This window comes from Salvelinus alpinus, chromosome 9 (genome assembly GCF_045679555.1).
Source record: "Salvelinus alpinus chromosome 9, SLU_Salpinus.1, whole genome shotgun sequence".
NCBI lineage: Eukaryota > Metazoa > Chordata > Actinopteri > Salmoniformes > Salmonidae > Salvelinus > Salvelinus alpinus.
In genome coordinates, this window is record NC_092094.1 from 36,809,697 (window position 1) to 36,818,472 (window position 8,776).

Below are 8,776 nucleotides of genomic sequence, written 5' to 3' on the forward strand. Positions count from 1 at the left end.
ACATTTGACATTTGGGGATTTTAGTTTTTCATTTTGTCCATACCTGGAAGTACACTCCCCCTCATAGAATATTCATGAGTCTTAGGGGGTGTGGTTAGAGCCAAAGTTGGCAGCACAAAGAAAGGCTTAGCCTGTGTGTGCCAGGAAGATAAAAATACTCATGTTAGCTAAGATGCAGAATTTATTATGAAGTTAGCATGCCAATAGAACAAACTCAACAAATGTCAGCTGACTAGCTAGCCCTACCTGGTTACTGGCTATAGTCATGCTAGCTAGTAGTAGCTAGTGGAAGTAAGTTAGTCCCTCAACCTGCAACAAGATGAAGCTGCACGGCCAAAGCTACCTGCTATGGAAAGGTCAGATTTCTCCATTACTTTCTGTTCACAAAATTCTAATTAAAGGTCCACTGTATTTAAAGGGATGGTTTAATTTAAATGTGCTGAAAACCCCAGGAAGCTGCTGAAGGGAGGACAACTCATTACAATGGCTGGAATGGAGTAAATTAAATGGTATCAAAGACATGGAAACCATGTGTTAGATGAGTTTGATTACCATTCCAAATAGTCTGTTCCAGCCATTACTATGAGCCAACCCTTCCCAGTTAAGGTGCCTCAAACTCCTGTGCTGAAAACCCTATTGAATGAAAACTCCATGAGAAAATCTGTTAGCCAGCAAGTGGGAGGGTTTTTAGCAGTTGAATTAAATCTATTCAGTGCGTGCAAGGGAGTCACGCAAAAGGTAAGTCTGAATACCAACTACTGAGAAGTGTGTAGGAAAGGCATATATTTCCTAATTAGGAATTGGCCCATAAGTGAATACAGACTTAGATCTTCCTTGAACGTGTGTAAGTAGGTGGGGGCGGGGAGAGGAGTGTACTGCAGGTGTGTGTGGTGGCCTGCCTGGTCATTTGTTAGTGGGCTGTAGCCTCAGGCCTTTGCCTCTTAATTCTCTGACCCCTCACCTACAGTGCTTGTCATAAAAAAAAGCTAGCTAGCCCATGGATGCAAACAATGTTCTTCCCCAGAAACATAGCAAAACAACATCTGTTTCAGTAGATATAGTTAGCTAGCTAACTATATAGCTAGGTGTCATCATCTAAAATAAGACAGTTCTTATTTGACTGGTTCAGACCCATCTATGTGAAGCTAGCCACAATAAGGATTTGCCACAATAGTGGATTTTGCGGTTAGCCTTCAAAATAAAAGTATGTCATTAACAGTGAGGAAAATTAATACAAATAGTAGAATTATGCCATAATTGAATAGATCATGCTAAACGAGGTTGGAATGTTATATAAAATGAACAAAATACAATTTGTTAATTTGACAAAAATCTGAAATCACACTGGATGTATTATACTTTAGAATTGCATTGGGAGCATACTTATTTCACTGTACAGCCTTACCTGTGGATTGTGGATCCATGACATGGGGTATCAGTCTACTCAGTGACACCCAGAAAACATTAGCATCATAGCTCTTATTGCGGGACTCTGAAACAACTGTGAATTGGGCCACATTTATTGTCAACCTATGTGTGTTGAACACTATTCCTGAGGAAAAACAATACTGCCTAGATGTTTTGTAGTCTGATAATTTTGAGGAGGACGTTGGGAAAAAATATCTTGAGTAGACTTGAGTAGACTGATACCCCCATTTCTTAGATCCCTAATCCTTAGGTAGAGCTGTACAGTGCCATATGAATGTCATTACACATAATAGGCTGACTGGGGAGGGGATTTCACACAGTCACAGTCCCGCGATAAGAGCTACAACACTAATATTTGCATAAACACTTCACAGTGTGTTCTGTGGGTGTCACCGAGTAGACTGATTCCCCATTTCATTGCTTCACATTCCAACCTTGTTTAACATTATCTAGTCTAAATATGGCATGATTCCACCAATTGTAACCTTCTGCATCACTTTCAAAAAGGTACTTTTATTTTGAAGGCAAACTGCAAATTACACTATTGTGCCCAATCCTCATTGTGGCTAGCTTCACAACACATGTTCTGGTCGAGCGTCACTAGCCAGATTAAGTTAGCGTTGGGCAACAGGGTTAAGTAGCTGGCTAGCTATTTATTTTCATGAACTGAAGTTCAATTTCAGTATGCAAACAACAAGTGGCTACCAAGCTAATACTTACTCACAAGGATTCCTAAATCATTGCTAAGATTAATGAAAATGACTGTAGTTTCTCCTGGTCATTGTTTTCAGGCTGGTGGGATTGGTGCTAGCTAGGTACCAAGCTAAAGCTAGCTACCCCAGAAGTTGCGATCATCCAAATAATGCTTTATTACCAACCCAGTATTGTAAACATATCGTTCGTGGCCGGTGTTTGCTTGTTTGCATTTTGTTAATTTTTTTTGGTGTACAGCTTTGACAGTGCTACTGATGGTATTGGTGGCGTTTGACTTGCACGTGCAAATTCAGAACCCACAACATTCTATAATAGAACTGTGTTGTTCGACGTATCTTTTTTGACACTCAAAAACCCAAATGGCATTCCATAGTATGTTGTGACGCTACTACTGTGTAACTCCGGTAGGGCTACATCTGAAAAATAGTGCACTTGGTGGTGTGTACGGGTGCTCAACCAGTCGTGAAAGCCAACATCACCACGACAGAGAACGGTTGATTGTCAAGGGCAATGAATTCCATTATCTTGGCGTTAATGGATTTCGCCTTTGTGTTGTCTCGCTGAAATGTTCTTACTCTTTCAAATGACTGCTCGACTTGTTGACTGCTCGATCCACACAGCAGACATTGTGGGCAAAATTGTACGTGGCGTCATTACGTCATGTACCTACGTTACGTAGGTATGCACGTCAGCTTTGACATCGGTTTTGCACATCGGCGTTAAACTAGACATCAGGCTAATGTTGGCATTTTTAGCTAATATCGGCCTATTCCGATATGTTCACCGATAGATTGTGCATCCCTAATTGTAATGTTTTTAAAATTGTATAGACTGCCTTATTTTCCCTGGACTCCAGGAAGAGTAGCTGGGGTTCATCAAAATAAATACAAATTATATCTCATTTAGTCTTAGCTTGTAACTTATACAATTATTTGATTTTGGATCACAGGTAAAATGCAGCAATTACATTCAAATGTATTACTTATCAAGAGAAGGAGGGGAGGTAGGGGGACAGGTTTCTTCAACCAAACCCATCTATCCACTCTCTCCCCGCACAACCACATCCCCCATACAAGTGCCATCTGTCAACTTTCAGTAAAAACCACACATGAAGCAAATTTAAACATTGAATTAAACCGATTTAATCAAAGGGCAGTTGAACAAGAGTGAACAAGGTTTGGTATGAGGGGGATTAAGTAGTTGATTTGGCAACCTGGCAGCATGGCATTGGTGCCAACAGTAAAACAACTTACCCCAATGTATCCTGGAGAGAAAGAGAGAAAGCAAGGGGCAGTAGAGGAATCATTTGAATTCTGTGAGATGGATGCAATATTTAAACACACAGGTAACAAGTAATTAGTCTGATGTAGACAACCAATGTGAAAGTGTCTAGGGGTGTTCTCTCGGTAATACCACACAACATGTGAGAAATTGAGAAACGCATCTTGAGACCATCGTGCCTAAGAGGTAGTGTAAATAAGGGACTTTCCTTGAAGGATGGGGAAGGAGAAGAGGGTCTCAGCTGAAGTCCAAGAATTCTGATATGTTCTGTCCAATTGTCCCTTAAACAGACCTGCAGGTGTAATCAACCAGCCTACATACCATCTGTGAGTGAACTGTGAGGATTGTCAAGACAGAGAAATAGATAGAGGGAGAGTTAACTGTTCATTTGAGTTTATTTATTCCACTTGCTTTGGTAATATTATCATATGTTTCCCATACCAATAAATCCCCATTGAATTGAGATGGATAATCACTGTTGAGCATTCATGCCATTTAAAATATTGTAAACAGCACCCGATGTCACAGGAAGGCCAAAAAGATAATCAAATCAAATCTATTTATAAAGCCCTTCAACTGATATCAACTGATATCTCAAAGTGCTGTACAGAAACCCAGCCTAAAACCCCAAACAGCAAGCAATGCAGGTGTAGAAGCACGGTTGCTAGGAAAAACTCCAGAGGAAGAAACCTAGAGAGGAACCAGGCTATGAGGGGTGGCCAGTCCTCTTCTGGCTGTGCCAGGTGGAGATTATAACAGAACATGGCCAAGATGTTCAAATGTTCATAGGTGACCAGCAGGGTCAAATAATAATAATCACAGTGGATGTCGAGGGTGCAACAGGTCAGCACCTCAGGAGTAAATGTCAGTTGGATTTTCATAGCCAAGCATTCAGAGTATCTCTACCGCTCCTGCTGTCTAGAGAGTTGAAAACAGCAGGTCTGGGACAGGTAGCACGTCCGGTGAACAGGTCAGGATTCCATAGCTGCAGACAGAACAGTTGAAACTGGAGCAGCAGCACGGCCAGGTGGACTGGGGACAGCAAGGAGTCATCAGGCCAGGAGAGGTGGGGGGGGCTGCTGAGAGAGAGAGAGATAAAATACACTTAAATTCACACAGGACACCGGATAAGACAGGAGAAGTACTCCAGATATAACAGACTGACCCTAGCCCCCCGACACAAACTACTGCAGCATAAACACTGGAGGCTGAGACCGGAGTGGTCGGGAGACACTGTGGCCCCATCCGACGATACCCCCGGACAGGGCCAAACAGGAAGGATATAACCCCACCCACTTTGCCAAAGTGCAGCCCCCACACCACTAGAGGGATATCTTTATATATATTTATATGTACAAATTCTTATTCCATCCCTAATCAAGGGCAACAACCACCTGAGCCACTGCCTGTTCACCCCGCTACCATCCAGAAGGCGAGGTCAGTACAGGTGCATCAAAGCTGGGACCGAGAGACTGAAAAACAGCTTATATCTCAAGGACATCAGACAGAGAGGCTGCTGCCTACATACAGATTTGAATCATTGGCCACTTTAATAAATGGATCACTAGTCACTTTAAATAATGCCACTTTAATAATGTTTACATGTCTCATGTACAGTGGGGAGAACAAGTATTTGATACACTGCCGATTTTGCAGGTTTTCCTACTTACAAAGCATGTAGAGGTCTGTAATTTTTATCATAGGTACACTTCAACTATGAGAGACGGAATCTAAAACAAAAATCCAGAAAATCACATTGTATGATTTTTAAGTAATTAATTTGCATTTTATTGCATGACATAAGTATTTGATACATCAGAAAAGCAGAACTTAATATTTGGTACAGAAACCTTTGTTTGCAATTACAGAGATCATACGTTTCCTGTAGTTCTTGACTAGGTTTGCACACACTGCAGCAGGGATTTTGGCCCACTCCTCCCTACAGATCTTCTCCAGATCCTTCAGGTTTCGGGGCTGTCGCTGGGCAATACGGACTTTCAGCTCCCTCCAAAGATTTTCTATTGGGTTCAGGTCTGGAGACTGGCTAGGCCACTCCAGGACCTTGAGATGCTTCTTACGGAGCCACTCCTTGGTTGCCATGGCTGTGTGCTTCGTGTCGTTGTCATGCTGGAAGACCCAGCCACGACCCATCTTCAATGCTCTTACTGAGGGAAGGAGGTTGTTGGCCAAGATCTCGCGATACATGGCCCCATCCATCCTCCCCTCAATACGGTGCAGTCGTCCTGTCCCCTTTGCAGAAAAGCATCCCCAAAGAATGATGTTTCCACCTCCATGCTTCACGGTTGGGATGGTGTTCTTGGGGTTGTACTCATCCTTCTTCTTCTTCCAAACACGGCGAGTGGAGTTTAGACCAAAAAGCTCTATTTTTGTCTCATCAGACCACATGACCTTCTCCCATTCCTCCTCTGGATCATCCAGATGGTCATTGGCAAACTTCAGACGGGCCTGGACATGCGCTGGCTTGAGCAGGGGGACCTTGTGTACACTGCAGGATTTTAATCCATGACGGCGTAGTGTGTTACTAATGGTTTTCTTTGAGACTGTGGTCCCAGCTCTCTTCAGGTCATTGACCAGGTCCTGCCGGGTAGTTCTGGGCTGATCCCTCACCTTCCTCATGATCATTGATGCCCCACGAGGTGAGATCTTGCATGGAGCCCCAGACCGAGGGTGATTGACCGTCATCTTCAACTTCTTCCATTTTCTAATAATTGCGCCAACAGTTGTTGCCTTCTCCCCAAGCTGCTTGCCTATTGTCCTGTAGCCCATCCCAGCCTTGTGCAGGTCTACAATTTTATCCCTGATGTCCTTACACAGCTCTCTGGTCTTGGCCATTGTGGAGAGGTTGGAGTCTGTTTGATTGAGTGTGTGGACAGGTGTCTTTTATACAGGTAACGAGTTCAAACAGGTGCAGTTAATACAGGTAATGAGTGGAGAACAGGAGGGCTTCTTAAAGAAAAACTAACAGGTCTGTGAGAGCCGGAATTCTTACTGGTTGGTAGGTGATCAAATACTTATGTCATGCAATAAAATGCAAATTAATTATTTAAAAATCATACAATGTGATTTTCTGGATTTTTGTTTTAGATTCCGTCTCTCACAGTTGAAGTGTACCTATGATAAAAATTACAGACCTCTACATGCTTTGTAAGTAGGAAAACCTGCAAAATCGGCAGTGTATCAAATACTTGTTCTCCCCACTGTATGTACATCTCATATATATATATATATATATATATATATATATATATATATATATATACGGTATTTTATACCATCTATTGCATCTTGTCTATGCCGCTCGGTCATCGCTCATCCATATATTTATATGTACATTTTCTTATTCCATCTCTTTAGATTCGTGTGTACTAGGTAGTTGTTTTGGAATTGTTAGTACACACAAATATAAGAAGTAATCTATGTAGTTGTTGTGGAATTGTTAGATATTACTGCACTGTCGGAACTAGAAGCACAAACATTTCACTGCACTCACATCTGCTAACCATGTGTATGTGACCAGTAAAATTTGATTTATCTAAAAACAAGAATAAGTGGCTCCAGTGGGCACGCAATCACCAACACTGGACAGTTGAGGAGTGGAAGAAAAAAATCACCTAAAACAAATCTCGGTTCCATGCTGATGGCAGAGTAAGGATGAGTCCATGGCCCCATCCTGCCTGGTGTCAACAGTACAGGCTGGTGGTGTAATGGTGTAGGGAATGCTTTCCTGGCACACGTTAGGTCCATTAATACCAATTGAACAATGTTTGAACGCCATACCTTGTAGAATCTATGCCCCCAAAAATTCAGGCTGTTCTAGAGGCAAAGGGGGGTCCAACCCGATACTACTATAGATAGGTGTACCTAATAAAAACTGGCCACTGTGTATGTGTGTAATATATATTTATTTGAGAGTAGGGATTGTGTGTGTGGGGGGGAATTAGTACACAAATAATATTAAACTGGTTTCATTTCATTGATCAACACACACACACACACACAGATGGATCTTAATTTGAACATTTTCTCACAGCAGGAAAATAATCCTGCAGGAACAGTTTATTGTGTGGATTATAATTATATATTTTTGTAAAGTTTGATACATTTTTTGTTAGGGGAAATCAAGTCTTACATTTTAAAGTGGAGGAAATGTCCAGCAACAACAGGGTGATCAAATTACAGATCCTACACCTGTATACATTCAGAGAAGTATAGCCTACATCTGCCTTACAGTGAACAGGAAAGGATTTTGGTGAAGTATACCCATAACAATAAAAAGGCTGATTTTAACTTACTGATGTAACTACATCAGGCTGATGTAACTACATGAAGTTCATGATGTTCAGCTCAGATGCCGTACTGTGGTTTTCTCCTGCAGGAACACTCAGCGAGCGCACACACACACACACACATCAGCACTGACTGTAGTTTAATTGGATATTGTTGTATGTGTAAGCAATAGCTAAGTTAGCTATGCAAAGTGCTAGATAGTTTCTGTAAATATTTACCTGCTGTTCATTATTACTCAGTCAATAAACACCATCACCTGGCAGAAGAGCTAGCTACTGTAAGTTAGCTACAGAAAGTCATGGATAAATCTGACCTTTCTGCAGCAGGTAGCTCTGGCCAGGCAGCTTCACTACCAGCTAGCATGACTGTAGCCAGTAATCAGGCCATTTTTTGTTTTTCCAATCTCCGTTTTGACTTGGAAATCAAAATAACAAAACGTACATAGACCAGGTCAGAGGTCAATGAGAGTTTAATTTGGTCAGCCAGTCAAAAAAAATGTAATTGATCATTTGCTATGTGAGGCTTATGAGGTAATATACGTTTTGTAATGGTTAGATTGTTACGAATGCATTGGTATAAGTGGATGGACGTGGCATTTTGGCAAATCTGAAGAAAAATGACTTTTATATCAGAGTTGTGCCTGTTGTTCACAACTGTATCTGCCCTCTCCCACCTGCCTTCCATCTTTGAGGACATGTACTGTATTTCCATTGTTAGAGCAGTCACTGGACTATCTTGTCAATATAATACATCATCTTTGCCTTTATGAATTACCACATGTACAAACACTGTTAGTGCCCAATATTAATTACTAAACTAGAATCCTAAATTGAAACTATAACAAAGCACCCTTGGGGCTAGAGAAATGTAACCACTCAAATTTATAGCTATGGATGCAAGCACTGACCATCCATGATATCAAATGTATAATTTTAACCATGTCTTGAGGCTATACAGTATACATTTAGGTTGTTTAAAAACATTGACATAACACGTGAGGCATTTATAAGTGGGTATATATATCATAAGGACTTAATTAACATGG